The sequence below is a fragment of the Mustela putorius genome, unplaced genomic scaffold (genome assembly GCF_011764305.1).
Source record: "Mustela putorius furo isolate JIRA1106 unplaced genomic scaffold, ASM1176430v1.1 tig00003898_pilon_pilon_pilon, whole genome shotgun sequence".
Taxonomy (NCBI): domain Eukaryota; kingdom Metazoa; phylum Chordata; class Mammalia; order Carnivora; family Mustelidae; genus Mustela; species Mustela putorius.
Genome location: NW_025422047.1, coordinates 36814015 through 36833731, shown reverse-complemented (window position 1 = coordinate 36833731; position 19717 = coordinate 36814015). Strand labels below are relative to the sequence as shown.

The 19717-nt window shown below is 33.5% G+C and overlaps 1 long non-coding RNA gene across 1 annotated transcript in view; it reads left to right on the top strand.

The window, feature by feature from the left end:
- LOC123388304 overlaps positions 1-19717 on the top strand; it is a 161322-nt gene that overhangs the window by 90671 nt on the left and 50934 nt on the right. The window contains exon 4 of the long non-coding RNA XR_006602853.1: positions 16767-16851. This is a non-coding gene — a long non-coding RNA (uncharacterized LOC123388304). The remainder of the gene's footprint in view (positions 1-16766; positions 16852-19717) is intronic.

The following is a 19717-nucleotide window of genomic DNA, read 5'->3' as shown; positions in this document are numbered from 1 at the left end:
TTTCCAAAAAAGCTTTTAGCATTGTATTCCTAAACATACACACATTCATTTTCCAAACTGAAATGTTCAACTCTATTCAGTACATAATGAAATTTTAAGTGGGTTTGTGGTTAAAGTTCAGGAGAAATCTCGTTGGTCCTTTCCAGGATCCTAAATAATTTATATATTTTTTAGAGGGTTGGGGAGGGCAGAGGGAGAAGGAGAGAATCTTAAGCAGGCTCCATGCCCAGGACAGAGCCCCAGGTGGGGTTCAATCGCACATACCTGAGATCGTAACCTGAGCTGAAATCAAGAGTCAGATGCTTAACCAATGAGCCACCCAAGTGCCCCCTAAATACTTTCCTTTAATAAAACTAAGGGTATTTCTTACCTTCAGATGAGTGTTTCCTTATTACAGGAGATATTATTTCTAAAATCTCCCTATAATGTTCAAAAGAACTATGAAACACAGTGAGAGTTGTGGTTTTGGGTTTCGGGCATTTAAAAACATATCCTTTCATTTCTAAAATATCTGCTGATAGCCTGCTATATGTCTTAAGGGCACCAGCACTCTCCCATGACCTTTTTTCTCCCTTCTGTGCACATTTCAATTTTAGTAGTCATTATTTTATAATAACATTGTTTATGGCATTTCATACTCTTACATAGTTATAAGTGACAGAAATATTTATTCTTTATTTATATGCTCATCATGTCAATCCATACTCATCATCAGTCATTTTATCTCAGATTTTTTTCTTTCATTTCTATTTTCATTTCTTTACCTGGCTCAATTTAATTGCTAAGTGAATATCTTTTCCTCAATAGCAGTTTATATGTGTGTTTATGTTAGTGAAAGTCTATTGTTTTTATACTTCAATGAGGACTTGACTGGATAAATGTTCTTAAGACTACATTTTTTTTTTCCTTTAAGATCTATACACATTTAAAAAAAAAAAAAAAAAGATCTATACACATTTGTTACATCAGTTTTCGGTATTGACAACTATTATAGAGAAGCCCTAATGCTAGTCCATGTTTTCCTCTTGGGAATATATAATGCACATTTTTCTGCCAAGATGTTGAATATATATAAAATTTATTTCTCACATTCTATAGCATAAAAAAGCCTCAGAGTTGTTCTTTCTTTATCAAATTTCCTTGACATTCAGTTTGCTTCTCAAATTACAATATCTTTTTTTGTTCTTTTTTAGTGTATTTTTGATAATTTATTACATTTTTAATTTAAGATTTTTACTTATTTATTTTACAGGGGGAGGGTAAAGGGAGAGGGAGAGAGAATCTCAAGCAGACTCTGAATAAACGCAGTGCCAACAAGCTTATCTCATGACCCTGAGATCATGACCTGAATGGAAACCAAGAATTGAATAGTTAACTGACTGAGCCACCCAGGTGCCCCTTTTTATTACATTTTTTAGAACTGCTTTGTTTTCCTATTTATTTTCTTATGTCCTCAATCTTTTTCACTTCATTATGCTGATTTATGAACTTATCTTTTAGCAATTATTTATTTCAAATATTTTTTTATTGAGTAACTTCACAGGTTTAGGCACTATTTAGAAACTTTCTTCTCTTGGGTTAGGTTTTTCATGCAGGCACAGTTCTATAGTATGCTATAATGTGAAGATGTCAGTGCTGAAGACGTATTGATAGTACTGTTGTGTTTCAAACAGAACATGGGGAAAGTGAAATACTGTCTGTAGACTCTGCTTCTTCTGTTTCCACCTTCTCATAAATTTTTCCATTTAACATCAATGAAGTAAGCATTGCAATAAACTTAAAATTTAAATTTTAACACATTTAAAATTACAGATAAACCTTATTTATAAGAAATCATTGGTACATGTATATATTTATTGTCCTGGTGATCACATTCCTTCAAAAACTTGAATTTTCTAATTATGGGGAAAAATTATGATACATTTTCACAGAGGACTGCAACATATACTGTAACCTGTGAAATGTAACCACGCAGTCTCCAGGTGTTAAACCTACAGGGAAAATGATACTTGAATATAGATTACATTTTCATGGTCCAATCTAGTAGGCAAAATGTTACATTTATATTTCTAACACAAATAGCAGATGTAAATATCTTTTGAAAAATGTCTGTTTGCTTAAATAAAAGCAATAAAAGTCTGAAAAAGGAACTTGTGAAAAATAAATAAGGGATAATTATAAGGTAATGAAATTAAATTCCTTGAAAACCATCTAACTAAAAAAGACTGCTTAGTAGTGTTAGATAAAATTTTAGTAGTAACTTCCTCCTTTATGTCACCATTTAATAAATATTAAATTTATTATATTCTTCCCTAAGAATGACATTAATTTATTTACAAAATAAAAACTAGTCATAAAAACGTTATTATTTAAGCAACCAGACGCTTTTCAAAGATTTACAGTGTTAACTGAATTATTTTAATAATCAAACTAGGACTGAAAGTAGTTAGTTGTTGATATGTAATTTTGGTCATACCTGTTAACGTCGAAGATAGAATATTTTACACCTATGTTATTTCTCTACCTTTTCTGTTTTATCTTTATTCTTAATTCTCTGATTACACAGAAAAATGACCTAAATATAACTGAGGAAATTTCTTCCCAACATTTTGCCCATATACAATCAAAGTGAATCTTTGAATGTATGAAGACAGTTTATATGGTAGAAAGAACAAAAAGACTTTTGAAGTAGTTTTGGTAATAAAAATCAAATTTTCTGAAATATGCTAAATGTTATCTTATTATAAATGCATACATATGATATTTTAGAGAGTACCTTTAAAAAGGGATAATAAAATTAATAATTTATAGGAGAGAATACTTGGAAAATATTTGAGGAATATATTTCTCACTCAAGAACTTTTACTTGGAAAATATTTGGGGAATATATTTCTCATTCAAGAACTTTCACATAAATAGAATGTAATGCCCTAAATGAACAAGAATGATATGTGATAAATATTGTGTTTGCTTCTGTACATTGACGATGAGGATTACATATTAATGGTAAACTATGGGTTTTTTTAGCTTCTAGTTTTTACTTTTTTATGGATTTTTCTCTCCATCTTGCATATGAAGAAGCATAGATCAAAATATTATTACTAGGCAATTGAGTATTCTAAAATCTTAAGAATTAAGAAAACTGCTCAATTATAAACTTTTTTATATTTGTTCATTAGTAATTAGTAATTTGTTATTTGTTCATTAGTTTAAATTAAATTTTATTTTTTATGGAGCCATCAAGTATTCAAAACTAATAAAATATTAAAACATAAATTTGCTAAAGATACTGACTATGGCTTTCCCTTATATTCGAATTTAGGTTTCTAGCCTTTTATTTCTTTTCTTTTGAAGAAAAGAAACAAAAGCCTTATAGTATAGTCAAATAGTTCTTTAATCTATTGTATTGAATGCATTCCATTTTTTGTTGTTGTTTTTGAAAACATATCCATTGAAACCCAGGAATTTCCTTCTCTAATTTTTACCAACTGATTTTAGGTGTCTTATATTATTTTAAAATGGGGTTTATTTTATTTGGAACTCATTTTTTATGTATACAATTATTTTATTCATTGTTATCTATTTATTTTTATTTTTGCTTTGTTAACTTTTTGTCATTAGAGATATAATGAATGGTAAATTTTAAAAATTCTTTTTTACTTGAAAATGCTGCTTTTTATTGGTTGGGGGGGTGGGCTCAGTTTCAGATTTACCTAACTTTTTATTGGTGTATATAATTCTTGGTCCATAATAATATTGATTCCAAACTTTGAAAGATCTTTTTTTTTTTTTTTTTAATTTTTTATTTTTATAAACATATATTTTTATCCCCAGGGGTACAGGTCTGTGAATCACCAGGTTTACACACTTCACAGCACTCACCAAATCACATACCCTCCCCAATGTCCATAATCCCACCCCCTTCTCCCAAACCCCCTCCCCCCGGCATCTTGCTTCAGTGTCTCCTTGTATTCAGTTTTTCTGATCAGAGCCAACCTGAGGTCAACCTGAATCTTATTCCCTTGTAAAAGACATATTTCCATTTCTAGAAGCTTTTAGCATCTTCCCTTTTTCCAGTCCTTCAAAACTGCACAATGAAATATCAATGTAGACTCCACCTTTTTTTCTGCTCCCCACTTTAGGTAGTGAGTTCATATAGTTTGAAGTTTAGAGTCTCTCTTCAGAGGACACAAAATGCCATGAGCAATTCACCTCTTTGAACTAGAGTTCTTTAATCAATGACTTGAATAAAGAATCTAAGTGATGTATTTTGTGCATAAAATCAAGGGATTTCAATGAACTTTTATTTTCTTTTATTTTCTCAGTTGTGAAATGTGAACAATAATAATATAATAAGTTCTCTCTTCGACAACACATATACTAAAATTGGAACAATAATAAGATAATAAATAATAAGAAGCTTTTTTTCCATATTGATATAATTCTGACAAGTTTTTTGTCTTATCCAATCAATTTGTAACTCATAATTTAAATCCTGGGATCCTTAGTTTCTGTTTAATTAAATTAGAAGAATAAAGATTGCAGGTTCACTATACTCATGGCAAAGTTCAACTCAATGTTAAAAACCAAATGAACACTAATTCAGTACTTAATTAGAGTGTCAGTGTCTTAATAGATTTATTTTTCTGTGTCCTCAGCAAATCAGAAATCAGAAAACCTTTTGCCTTTCTCTGATTTTCCTTGAAATAAGCTTTTTAGCTATATTATACATTAAAGTGAACAACTATCCTTAGTTCCAGATCTAGCTGATTCTAAAAAAAAAAAAAAAAGAAAGAAAGAAAGGAAAAGAAAAAAATTACTAATTCTGGACAAAAAAAGGAATCATTTTTTCAAATTGCCATGTTGCTTTTTTTTTTTTTTAAAGATTTATTTATTTGAGAGAGAGAGAAAGCTGGGGAGGGGGAGGGAGAGAGAGTTTAAGCTGACTCCATGTTGAGCAGAGCCTGACATGGAACTCAAACTCATGATCTTGTGATCACGACCTGAACCAAAACCAAGAGGATATTTAATTGACTATGCCACCCAGGCACCCCAAATTGCTATATTACTTTTAAAAAACCATTTACTAGATTAAAGGGTTAGATAGATATCTGCTGTAAAACCTAATACTTACAGTTAATGACATGGTATTGTATACTTCAAAATTTAAGAGAGTAGATCTCACGTTAAATACTTTTACCATTAAAAAAAAAAAAAGACAAACAACAGAGAGAAACAAGGAAACTTTGCAGGGTGTTGAATATGTCTGTTATCTTGATTGTGATGAAGATATCACAGTTGTTTTCCTATGTCCTAATTCATTAAATTGTACCATTAAGTGATGCAACTATGTATCAATTATACCTCAGAAAAGCTGTAAAAATGCCATATGTTTTATTAGTAAAATATAAAACAAATTTTTAAATAACATGATATGATATTTATACAACAAAGCATTGTCAAATGCTGATTATCTTGGAGTATACTTCCTGAAGACAAACTTCCAAAGGCATACCTACTCCTTATTTGTGGTAACTTCTGGAATAGAGGACTGAAACTGAGTAAGCAATAAAACTGTGACTGTTATGTCAAGGAGAAGGTTTTTAAAAAGTTGTTTTCTACAGTTGGGACGCCTGGGTGGCTCAGTCAGTTAAGGCTCTGCCTTCAGCTCAAGTCATGATCCCAGGATCCTGGGATGGTGTCCTGTGTCTGGCTCCTTGCTCAGTGGGGAGCCTGCTTCTCCCTCTGGCTGCTGTTTCCCCAGCTTGTGTGCATGCTCTCTTTCTCTGACAATTAAATAGCCTTTTTTAAAAAGTTATTTTGTAACGTTGACTATCTCTGCCCATTTTACAACCATTTATTTTTATTTTTTGGTTGAGACTTCATCTAGAAGTGCCTTTTCCTGTCCAAATACAAAGCCACTATAACCCTTTTTCTATAGTACAAGTCAAAGGCAGCTGGGCAAAAGAGACACTCCAGATGATGCAGGCGGCTAAAGCAGGCATTTCCCAAAAAAGCAGAATACAAATGAAAACAGATCAGAGAACATCAAGCAAATGAGTAAATCCATGGAAAATTTTGTAAAATATATTGAAAGATTAAGAATCTGCTTATATTGGGGCGCCTGGGTGGCTCAGTGGGTTAAGGCCTCTGCCTTCAGCTCAGGTCATGATCCCAAGGTCCTGGAATCAAGCCTGCATTGGGCTCTCTGCTCAGCGGGGAGCTTGCTTTTCTCTCTCTGCCTGCCTCTCTGCCTACTTATGATCTCTGTCAATAAATACAATCTTAAAAAAAAAAAAGAATCTTCTCATATTACAAAATTGGAGTTATAAAAATACAGACTTAGCTTGATAAAGTATAGAAATACTTGATAATGAACCATCATTTAATGTTTGAACTTAATTTTTAATATTAAAGTATCCAATAAAAATAAGTGGTAACTTTAGTGCATATTAATTAGCAAAAGAAAAAATAGGATAAAATCTGTCCTATGTGTAGAACAGATTTGGAACCAAAGAAGGGATATTACTCTTAGCTGCACATGAACAAAATGGCACAAATCATTCCATAATGAGGAAGAAAGTGAGAAAAAGAAAGGACTGGAAACAGAATGAGTTTCAGTCCACGTACAAATAGTAATGTGTCTTTCCTAAGAAATCTGGGAGTCAGAAATAGTGTGTAAAAGATGGGGACTCTCAAATGAAGAAGTGGTAATTTACACTGAAAGGAGAAAAAGAAAGGATATCCTCGGGTTTTTGTTGTTGTTTTTCTTTGTTTAGTTTAGGGTATCCTTGTTTCTTTTAAGCACTGCAAAGCTAGAAAGAAAGGGAAGTTCTGTCGCAGTTTGTTCTGAGGCAAAGTAGAAATGTTATATACCAGAAAAGGAAGTTAGATTTCAGAGATACTACATTTAAAAACAGGCCTTATCTTATACATAACACTTTTCCCACAGAGAAGTTAGACCCCCAGAGAGATTTGTGGCTTAGGTGAGAGCCTGCTCATTTCCTCCACCTTCCCAGGAACCGTGCTTAACTTACTCCTGCAGTTTCAATCACTGCGCTGCTCCTTGCTCCTCATCACCCAAGTGCACAGAAATCCCTCTCGTCTTAAAACCAGACAATTCTTTATTTCTAATGTGCCTATTTCATTTGTCCTATTCTTTACCTTTGCACTGCCAAACTTCCCTAAAGAGCGATTTATACCTATTTTGTTCTATATCCTAAGGTCTGAATTACATCTCAACCCACTTTAGCTGCCTTTTCATACATATTCTTACATAAAATTATTCCTTCAAAGGCTATTAATGATCTTTTAATTTTCATATCCAATGGTCATGCCTCAAAATTTATCTTACTGGGCTTTTCACCTTCATTTGACAATTTCTAACCTCATCATTATTGAAAACATCTTTTCCTGCTGACATCTACGTATTTCTTAAATTACTTTCTCTTCTTTAACTTTTCAAGTATTTATTATATCTGTAACTTTCTGTAGAAGGAAAACACTTTGGTCTTTCTCCTTTTCTCTCATAGTATAACACACTTCACTTCACTTCTTGACACCAGATACATGGGTTTTCCATACATCTAGCAATTCTCTGACATCAGCTGAGTGTCCTACAATTTACCTTAATCAGTTTTGATACTGTTTACCTGTCCCTCCCTTCAGGTGCCAACTGCAAGTCCAAGACTATCCCCCATATTTCTAATAGTCTAGCTCTAAATCGTGGATTCCATGATTCCCTCCTTGGGTTTGATAATTGGCTAGAATGATCACAAAACTCAGAGGAACACTTATGCTTACTGGTCAGTTATATTTAAAAAGGATATAACAAAGGCTATAGATAAACAGCTAACTGGACAGATACACAGAGAAAGTTCTGGAAAGCTCCCAAGTACAGGAGCTTCTGTTCCCATGGAGTTTGGGTGCATGACTACCCCAGCATATGGGTGTATTATCCAATCTGGAAGCTATCCAAACCCATGTTTTAGAGACATTTCTGGAGGTTTCATCACAGACACGATGCATCTTTAACTCACCTACTAACCCTTCTTCTCCTGGATCTTTGAATTATGGCTTGGTCTTTCTGGTGGTTAGTCCCTATTCTTTTTTTTTTTTTTTAAGATTTTATTTATTTATTTGTCAGAGAGAGTGAACACAGGCAGACAAAGTGGCAGGCAGAGGGAGAAGCAGACTCCCTGCTAAGCAAAGAGCCTGATGCGGGACTTGATCCCAGGACGCTGGGATCATGACTTGAGCCGAAGGCAGCTGCTTAACCAACTGAGCCACCCAGGCGTCCCTAGTCCCTATTCTTAAGTTATTTAGGAGTCCACTAGATTTGCCTCGTTGGAACACAAATGAAACTTCTATCCCCAAGCAAGTTTCAACAGATTTAGGAGCTCTATGTCAGATACCAGAGCCAAAGATCAAGTATTTGAACAAAAGATGTCCCTAGTTCTCTAGACACTTAGGAAATTTCAAGGATTTGGGGAACACTATGCCAGAAACCAGGAGCAGATCTAGATAAGTAGGTAGATAGGTAGATTACATACAGATAGCAAGGTAGATAGATTATAGATAGATGATATATAGATAGATTTTTCTATTATTTTATGCATTCACTATCATTTTATATGCAATTAATATCTGAATCACTGTCTCAATGCAAAATTTCTTTCCACAATTCCAGGTCAAGCCTCAAGTGCCTATTGAGCATTTCTGTCTGAATAAACATAGACCCACAAATAGAATGCTTTGAAGTCATTAAGTTCCTCCTCCAAATGCTCTTTTGTACTCTCTATTTCGCTGAATACTACCAATATCCCAACATACGGTGGAGATAAAACTTTGGTAGTTTCATGAACCCTGTAGCTTTACCCTATCTACTTCATCTGCAGCTGATAAAATATTAAATTATGTCAATTTGGCTTCCAACAACTGCTACATTTATTCCTATCTATCCATCCCCTTTGACACTGCTCTCTATTTTTTTTTCACCTGGACTATTACAATAGTATCCCAACAGATTCTGCGAAGCCCATAAGAGGTTGATATTTCTTTTCCTCATTATCCTATTTTTCTTACCCTTTATTATTTATTTATTTATTTATTAAGTAGAGTTGACACACAATGTCACGTTAGTTTCAGGTGTACAATTTAGTGATTTGACAAGATTATACATTATGCTATATTCACCACAAATACAGCTACCAACTGTCCCATTACATTGCTATTACAATATCCTTCACTGTATTCCTTATGCTATCCCTTTTATTCCTGTGAGTTTCTTACTGAAGAAAAGAAAGAACTGACTGACTTGCCCTGATTCAACTCCATGGATTGGATTCGGCCCTACTCTTAATAGATGGTGTTTTCATCATCTTATCATCTTCATCATCATCTTCATCATCTCATTGCTTAAAGGCATACTATGTGTCAGATGTTATTATAAATAGTTTACATGATTTATCCAACTGTGTGAGTCATCATACATATATTTTAGGAAACTGAGTCTTAGATTAAATAACTTGCTAATACATAATGAAGTTTTGGATGGGAGTGAGTCTCTATGTCATTGTCCTTATTTTCATATTCTTTGTCATAATTTGCAATTATATTCTTTGTTTAGTTTTCTTGTTCATTTTTTTTTTTTTACTCTTCCAGAAGTACATAAACAAGAAAACAGTGACCTTGCCTGCATTGACTATGACTGTATCTTCAGGGCTTAGACTAAGACCATGCGCACAATAGACACTCAATAAACCATAAGGAAACCCAGCAAGTCTAGCTCTGAAGCTTGTGATTTTATGCTACCCAGGACACTGTGCTGGTCAAATGCATGTAGGTGATATTCTTTTTGGATTCTCTATTCTCTCTATTTGTTGGCCCTAGATGCAGGCATCTAGGACTGTGACTATTTATTTAGTCCATTCTTACAATATTACTACATAGAAAACCACTCTAAAACTCATAAATTAAATCACTAACCAAGTATTCCCATATTCATATATCTGGAAGTGAACTGAAATTCATTGGGTTAGATTGGACTTGAAGTATTTGAGCTTTTGTCTCCACTTTGGATACAGATCTTTCCACATGCTTTTCATTATGTGGAATATACAGCTGGACAATGAATGGACCATATGTAAAAAGAGATCTCTGACCTATAGTCTACAGCAACCAGCCCAGGAAAGAAATCCATTAACCTCAACAACAAGCCCAAGAGGCTGGCCTGCTATCTAGAAGTGAGACTTGTGGGGAATCTGATTACTGTCTCTAGCAATGACTTCAAGAAGCCAAGTGAGACTTGCGGGGAATCTGATTACTGTCTCTAGCAATGACTTCAAGAAGCCAAGCATAACTCCTACAGTAATCAGCCCTAAACAGAGAGACTTAATTAGTAACAGTTCCCCTAAACTTTTTTCCCCATATCCAGTTAAGACCAACCAGAGAAATGCAAGCATTTCTCCTGACCAATCACATTGGATGCCCCACTACCGGTTAGCCCACCTATGGCTTCCTCATGTCAACAGCTTACAACCATGGCATATCTGAGCACTTCCTTTTAAAATTTCCACTCTTGGGGCACCTGGTGGCCCAGTTGGTTAAGCATCTGACTTGGTTTTGGTTTAGGTCACTATCTCAGAGTCTTGAGATCAAGCTCCACGTTGGGCTCTGAGCTCAGCATGGTTTAAGACTGTCTGTCTTTCCCACTCATGCTCTCTCTCTCTAATAAAATAAATAAATCTTTAAAATAAAGAAATAAAATGTTCACTATAAAGCTTTTGACCCCCATGTATAAGAATTTCTTTGTATTTATTTACTAACACTAAACAACTAACTGTATGCCAGTTTGTTCTGTGTATTTAATTTTTAAAATTTTTTAAAGTTGTATTCATCTTACTGTTCATTGTGAATGCAGAAATTTATACAATATAAAAATGTGTGAGAGGTTTTTTTTTTTTGCAGACTCTTGACACAGCTTGCTATTAAACTTTGTGATCTTTAAAAATTTTGATCCACATTTCTATTATTGCATGAAAATATTTATATTTTATTAATGGACATGATCTATTAAAGAACAATTTCTTCTGAAGATTCAACGAACAGTGTTACTATTGTTCATTAAAAAGGACACTATTCCTCTGACTTGGAAGAGTTTAAAGCTTTGAACATATAGCCATGGGGTTGTTTGTTTTTGAAAAGGAAATTTAGATATATTTTAGATTAGCAATTCAATATTTTTCATTCATACATTTGAATATATCTTATTTAGAGAGTAAAGTTAAATAATCATAGTTGCTTTTATAAAAACATATTTTCCTGATTTCTAATTTTTTTTAGGATGGTTTTTTTTTTGAACCATACTTTGTTCCTTTTCATTACTTATGCACTAGTTATCATCATGAAATATAGGATTTCTAGGTATACTGTAAATAATGTTTATGAGGCATAGTCTAAACATTTTTCTAATAGAAGACATCTATTGTAAAATACGTGTGTCTCACTTCACATCAGATTCAGCTCAAAATGACTCAAATATATCATTTCACTCCTAGTAACAGAGAATTTCTGAAATATTGGGAACACCATGCCCACTAAGGATGCTAGAACTACCGTTTATTTATGATATTTTGGTTTTGGGTTTTTTTTTGTTTTGCTTTGTTTTGTTTGTTTTTCGTATTGCAGTAGTGCTATGGGAAGCTATTTTCTCTGATACTGGCCTTCTCTGATGAAATTTTTGGAGTTGGTGAGAGAAGGGAGATCAAAGAGGGAAGACAGAAATAGTTCTTTAGGGCGCCTGGGTGGCTCAGTGCGTTAAGCCGCTGCCTTCGGCTCAGGTCATGATCTCAGGGTCCTGGGATTGAGTCCCGCATCAGGCTCTCTGCTCAGCAGGGAGCCTGCTTCCCTTCCTCTCTCTCTGCCTGCCTTTCTGCCTACTTGTGATCTCTCTCTGTCAAATAAATAAATAAAATATTAAAAAAAAAAAGAAATAGTTCTTTATAGTTTTCAGATTTTTTCTTTTTACTTAAATTTTTCAACCTGATGCATTCATTATAATAAAGACATCAATCTCTAAAAGAATTTGGGAAAGACAGTTGCCTACGTTGCTAATAAGCTTTGCAAAAACTTGAAATTCTTCGAGGAAAGTTACCTAAGAAATAGAAAACACTATTGAACAACAGTGACCATAGATAGCATCAGTAGAAACTAATCAGTGTTTCTGCAGTATATATCAAATGAAAAAAGATTTTTACTACATAAAAATGAAAGCATTTATAATCAGATGTAATGAGATGTAAATTTAAATAGAAGGAAAAAAGGACAAGTTAAGGAGTATTTTACACTGTATTTACCAACACTTTTGAAATTTTTTTTATATATTCTTAAGGCATATATTTCAAATGTGACATTAAATAAGATTTTAATTTTTTCAACAATATTTTACTTTGAGAAGGTACTATACAACAATATTGTAAGTTGAGAACTTACCATTTGTCAGAAAGTGTACTAGATGTTGGGAACACCATTAGTGATAAATAAAACAAGCAAAAGTCCCTACTTTTGTGGAGTTTTTCTAGAGGGAGACAAAGGAAATAAATAACATAAACTAAATCATTGTTATTTAATGTAAGCTGTTAAGGAGGAACATGAGAAAAGAGGGTAAGAAATGCCAGTGGGGTTGTTGACACATCAGGTAAGATTTTCTGAGTAAGTGATTTTCAATTAAGAGCCAGGAGGAAGGAAGGGATCTAGCTGTGTGGACATCTAGGGGAAGAATATTCAAAGAGAGGTAAGGTAAGAACAAAGACCAAAGCAGATAATGTAATGTGCCCAATGTGTTCACGGAACAGGAAGAAGAAGAGTGCAGAAGAAAGACAGTAAAAACAAGCAAGGAGTTACAGATGAGAACAGATTAGAAATGAAGAGCCAGCTTAAGAAGGGTTCTTAAGTCCTGGCAAGTGCATCCACCTTCACTCTGAGAAGGAAGTGCCTTAGAGAAACTTGATGGAGGCATAACGTAAAAAGATTTACATTTATGTTCAACTATTAAGACATACCACCAGTGATAAACAATTATATTTACAGTGTGACTTAAATGGAAATGCCTGGATAATATCAAAATTACAAAATTATTTTCAGAGCTCTGTGTGATGCAGAGGTACTGAAAACACACTGGGTTCATAAATAAGGGATTGGACTACATGATACCCAGGGATTTGACTAGAGTTCTGTAGTGAGTTGTTAAAGGGTTAACATAATTAATACACAATTTAAGTCCTAAACATGGGAAGTACTTAAGCCATGTTGATGGGGAAATATTCTTATCAAAACCATGGTGTACAACTAGACCAGACATTATCTAGTTTATTTTGGATGACTTCTTTTTAACTGAAACTGAATTTCACTCAATTTTTAAAAGTCCCATTTTTTCAGATGAAGAAACAACTTTCATTTTCCGAAGAAGTAACAACTCCCTTCATACAAGTGTGAAAGAAATAGCAGCTAGCCAATTAAATGTTAGGCTAAGTTTTGCCTATTACAATTATATTGGGGTAAATATTGACTACTCATAAAAATAACTTTTAGGGAAAAAGCAAAACAGGATTAACAATAAAAATCTTAGGCATGGGGTTCCCTGGGTGGTCAGTCAGTTAGGTGTCCAACTATTGATTTAGGCTCAGGTCACGATCTCAGGGTCGTGGGATTGAGCCCCACGTTGGGCTCTACACTTGTGTGGAGTCATCTTGGGGTTCTCTCTTCCTTTCCATCTGCCCTTCCCACTCATGCTTTCTCTCTCTCTCTCTAAAATAAATCAATAAATCTTTAAAAAAAATCTTAGGTGCAAAATTTAAGAATAATGCCTTATATACATTAATGTTAATATTGTAAAGTACTGATACTGGTAAAAAGTAATTGAGTAAATATAGCAAAATATATGTAAAAATAGCACATTTTGTTAATTTATTTTGATCAGTATAACTGAGTTTTAACTATTTAGGAGTTGTATGTAATTGCATGAAGAAATTGCATTATCTTTGCAATTAGGAAAAAAAAAGTCTTCCATATGAGGTAAATGGACTTTAATGGCATTTTTAGGGACCATGAAATATTTATTCTTATCAATTTATACAGCATCATATTACAGAGATTATTCTTTGGGAAAAAACATGAATACCAGATGCATTTGTTAAATATATTGTGTTTGGAACTTAATTAATTATGCAAGGATTTAATACATAATTACCATATGACTTATCAAGAAACATAACACTATTTATTAAGACATTTCCCTCTATGGGCCGCCTAGGTGGCTCAGGTGGTTAAGCCGCTACCTTCAACTTGGGTCATGATCCCACCATCCTGGAATGGAGACCCACATGGGCTCCTTGCTCAGCTGTGAGCTTGCTTCACCTCTCCTCTCCACTGTACTCTCTCTCTCTCTCTCTCTCTCTCGCGCTATGTCTTTCTCTCTCTCTTTCTCAAATAAATAAGTAAAATCTTTGAAAAAAAAGACATTTCTCTCTAGTTACCTCAGATGAGAAGAAAGAGATAAATAATTGTATGCTAACATTATACACAATCATTTCATAAAAATCACTTTGCTAAGTTTATTTAAGAATTATATTTCAGGGTGCCTGGGTGGCTCAATCTGTCTTCAGCTCAAGGTTCTGGGATCGAGCCCAGTGTCATACTGTCTTCTCAATGGGGAGTAGGCTTCCCCCTCTCATTCTCCCTCTGTGTTCTCCCCTTCTCTTTCCCTATTATTCTCTCAAATAAAGTCTTAAAAAGCAGAAACATATTTCAATATGATCTTACTCTTAAACTATAACTAAAAGCATAATTATTGATCATGAACTCTATCATGATAAGGGACAAAAGATTTGACCAGATTGATACGTATAATTCAGACAATACTTCAGTATAATATACAAAATAAGAAAAATGGAAAAGAATATGGAGGTTAAGGAAAATAAAAGGCAATATTATATAGTAAATATAGTCCAATAATTCCTTATTATCAAAAGCTAAAAAGGCACGTGGTAAAAATTTATTCAAAAGAAATTTAAGTACACTAATCAATGACAGAGCTACAATTAAAAAGTTAAGCCAGAAATATATTTTTAAGTTTGACAGGAGGTAGAATATACGTTATTCACCACTTGTGTTCAGAGACAATAGAATACTTAATTAAATTAAGTTGATAATGTCCTTCTTTGTGCTCCAGTGAGCCATGTTCTCCATACCTAGTAAAAAGCCTAAAACATAAAATGGGATTTAGTGAATTGGATACCCATTAAATTATGGGTTTCTTGAGAGTTGAAATTATGTTTTATTTATTTGTTCTAGAACTTTTTTGTGTGCAACAATGACTCACTAAGGAAAGCCTAAAGGACTGGTCTGAATCATTGTCTTCCTTCTTAGTCACCCATTTTCTCCTGTTCATTTTGGTTGGTTTTCCCCAATGATTCCGAAAAAAATGTTACCAAAAGGCATCATTTTATCATAATTCAATTATTTTTTCTATGTCCACATCTTAATTAGTCTTTCAGTAGCATTTTCAATAAAAATATTCTCTTTAGGACAACTGTTTCTAAAGATTCTTTGGTTTGTACCTCAGCTTTAATTTTTTTGTTGTTGTTTTTTTGTTTTTTCCCAATCTCCATATTTCTTTATACCATTTACTTTGTGGCTTCTGTTTCTTGTCTCATCTCCATGTTTTGGAGAATTCCAGATCTTTGTTATCTTCATCTGAGTTTTCTCCTTAAGGGATCTCATTATCTTTGCAATTAGGAAAAAAAATCTAAATGGGATTCCTATTTGATTTTGGTCTGAAGGCTTCCTCTTTCTTTTATTTCCTTTATTACACTCACTCTTACCACCCTGATGGAGCCATACCAGCCAAATTATAGGCCATTAAATATGTCATGAGAGAGACTGCTAGTTCTTACCAGTATCTATGACATGTTGTTTTTTCTTTTTCTTGGTATGGCTTCAGCACATATGTAAGCCCTCTTAGATTCAGTTAATGCCAAGAAATTAGCTCTGACCAATAAGATATGGGTGGAAGTGATGCATATCATCTTCAAACATGATACTTACAAGCTTCAATATTCCACATTTTCTTACCATGTTTCCTGGCTTGATGCAGAGGACCATGGAGTGTTGAATTATATATCCCTTCTACCTTGCCATTTTGTGTGTGTTAGGGGAGAGGGGGCTCATTTGCTGAATTGTTAGGATTCTCATTTGCTGTTTAATTTTTTAATGTTTTATATAGGAGAATACAGTTTATACAGTTGAAAACAATTCGCACTTTTGCATTTCTGTGGACAGAGATGACAAGTTTGTTCATCAGGTTTTAAGTTCTACAGCATTGCTTTCCTGTAGTGTAGGTTTCTTCCTTTAAGTAAATGTTTTGAAGAAATTTGGGGAAGCATTGTGTTTCTTTACATGTTTAATTTTCTTTTTTCTTGTCCTGTGCTAAGTTATCCTTCTTGTTGTTGTTTTCATCTTCACTGTTTATTTTCCTTAGAGCACCTCATATTTGCTCCTATTTCCTTCTGTCCTTAGGGAACTATCATTTCAAGTTCATCTTCCCATACCTCCCACGTCCCCATACACCTTTTAGTCTCTTCTCTGGAATAGGTGCTCTGATCCCCTAATAGACTTTTTCAGTATTTTAACACATAGGGTGGGCTTTCTTATTCTGTGGATAGATTTGGTCAATCTTTGTACTGCTTTTTTTTTTTTTTTTTTTGCAGTATTTCCTCAATTTTTACTTCTGTCTGTGAAGACTTGCAGTGGAAATGTGGTCGAGAGCTTGGGTTGGATTGCGTGATATTGCAGGTGAGAGTGTTTTACAGAATTTGGTTTCCTAGTTAAACCTTTGAAAGTCCTCTGTGAGCTACATACACTAGTATCTTTTGCCAACATTAATTTTTCAATCCTTAAAGCAATATCATATGGTAAGTAGTGATATATTTATTTTGGCTTCAGAGAGATGATTTCACTCCATTGTTGGAGGGGGAAAAACCCACAAAACTAATCCAAGTCTTCAAATGTCCTTAAACCCATACTTATTTCTTTGTTTTATATACTTTTCTTAACAGATCAGATTATATGGTGACTTGTCTGATTTTTCACCCTTCTCACTTGCTCCCTCTCAGATAAAATTCAACACTTTAGTATCCTGCTAAGAACAGAGACTTTAAGCACTTAAAGTTCAAACTGAAAAGTTTTTACAATTGGAGCTATGCTGAGTTGGGATTTCAGGATGTACTTAAAATTTTATTTGATATTTGAATAATATTAGGCAAATATTATTTAATCTCAGTTTCCTAGTGACTATGAGTTTCAATCAAAGTGCTATTCTTATTTCCTCTTATAAATAATGAAAAGTTGCAAAAGAAAACTTGTCATGGTACTATATCCTATTATGGGAGATATATAATATACATTTAATATACAGGAAAGGTAGGAAATTTTCATGACATTTTTAAATGTAAATTTTGGCATATATGTACATAAGTGTGTTTGTTCATGTGTGTGTGCATATACTGCTAAACACATATGGAGGCAAAAAGCCATGTGAATAATTTTGTAAGATGAGAAACTCATTGTAATAAGTTGGGGATTGAGTTTATATATGTCTGGCATTGGTGACTTGTTTGACCATTCTATGCCATGTTTCTAGTTCACATTATCTCTTTTCTGATTTTGCAGTCTTATGGGTACTTTTCCTGAAAATACCTAACCTGCTTCAGACTTGAACTCAAATTCTAACAATTACAATAGTCCAAGGATACAAATTTGAACACTTAGTCCATGAGTCCTCATTACTTACAGAAACAACCGCAAATATCCTAGCTTTACATTCACAAAAATTTGTCACAAAAATAATAACTTGCCTTCTTACTCTCATCCCTTCAGAACTCTGATATGTCTATACAGCAACATAAACTTCTAGTTATTTTTTCCTATGTGTACACTCCACTAACATTCTTCCTTGTTTATATTCAGCCCTCTCTTCATTCTTTAGGCACTATAATCAAGAAGAATTTCTTAATCTTCAGATAGAACTAAATTCTCCCTAGAATTCTTCAGAGTTGCTAGACTCCCAGCATGCTATGTTATTTGTTCTGTGGTGATGGTTGTTCTATGATTGCAATTGATCACAGACTTGGTCACATTAAAAAAATATATTTGGATTTTTTTGTAGTGATTATGACAGATTTACATACATGCATAATTATTAAATATCCCTAAGGTAAGGCATCATGCTATGCACTTTTCAAACGATGTTCTATTTAATAACCAGAAACATCAGCTAGTAGGAAAAATTGACCTGTAAGGAAGTTAAAGAGCTTGCTCTTTATTTTTGCTAAATCCTTTACTTCAGTTTATACATCCTTTGGTTATAAATATAAACAATGCAACATAGTAATATTAATATTTTCAGCATATTTGTCACCAATCGATATCACATATATTTCCATAGCTTTACAGGTATTATATATATTTAACCATATTGTTCACCCTGATCACATCTTTAAAATTATGGTACCTTTTTTATCAAATCACTAATGGATCTTGTTATTTAACATGTGATAAAGATAATACTCTCTTTCAAATTTATTTTTCAATAAAGTTTAATTTTTAGAACAGTATAGCAAAATTGGGAGTAAAGTACAGAGATTACCTATATAGCTGCTGCCCCTGCATATGCACAGCCTCTCATAGTATCAGCATGTCCCACCAGAGGGTACATTTGTTATGACTGATGAAACTGCACTGGCACATCATTAGCCAGAGTCCTTAGTTTAGGTCAGGGTTCACCAGTAGATAACTCTTCAACCAGTAGATAACTGGGGTATAGTAGGCTCCTAACAAATGGAATGATCTTAAGAACTGAGTAAACTGTACAACCACATTAAGGTCTGCTTGAAACATATCTACTAATATTTCATTGGCCAAACATCTCACCTGGCCAAGCCCAACACCAGTAAGGTGGGGAATTAAACTCTGCCAAAAGAAGAGGGAGTTCAGCATTTATTGAAGAATAATCCTGGCTATTCCAAGAATCTCTACTCCAACCCTTATGATATAGTTATTTTTATTATTATTAATTTTCAGATGAGGAAATCAAGACTGGATGGTTAAATAATTGGCCTACTTCTTTATATTTAGGAAATATCAGAAGCAGATTTCAAGACATTTCTGTTGGATCCCAAAGCCTCTTATATTTCCACCATACATTTATCTACATAGTAATTATCAGATTAATCTTTGGAAGAGTGTCAACATATTTCTCTCAAAGCAAGGAAGTTAGAAATATGATTTGGAATTATATATATTAATATGCTTTTCATAAATACCCAGTTTTCCTCTTTAAGTGGATAACTATCATTTATGCAGATGATTATGTAGGCTGAATATGTAAGTCTTAAAATACTTTGACATCAAGATGTTACTATAATTTTGTGCTCAATTAAACACTAAGCAGAAAATGTAATATCCAGTTAAAACTATTTATGATACTAATCATTTTGGAATGCAAATCAAAAACACAATGAGATACCAACTCACACCCATTACATTGGCTATTACTAGAAAAAAGAGAGAGAGAGAGAGAATGTTAGCAAAGATGTGGAAAAATTGGAACAGTTGTACATTGTTGGTGATAAGGTAAAGTGATGTAGTTTCTGTGGAAGAC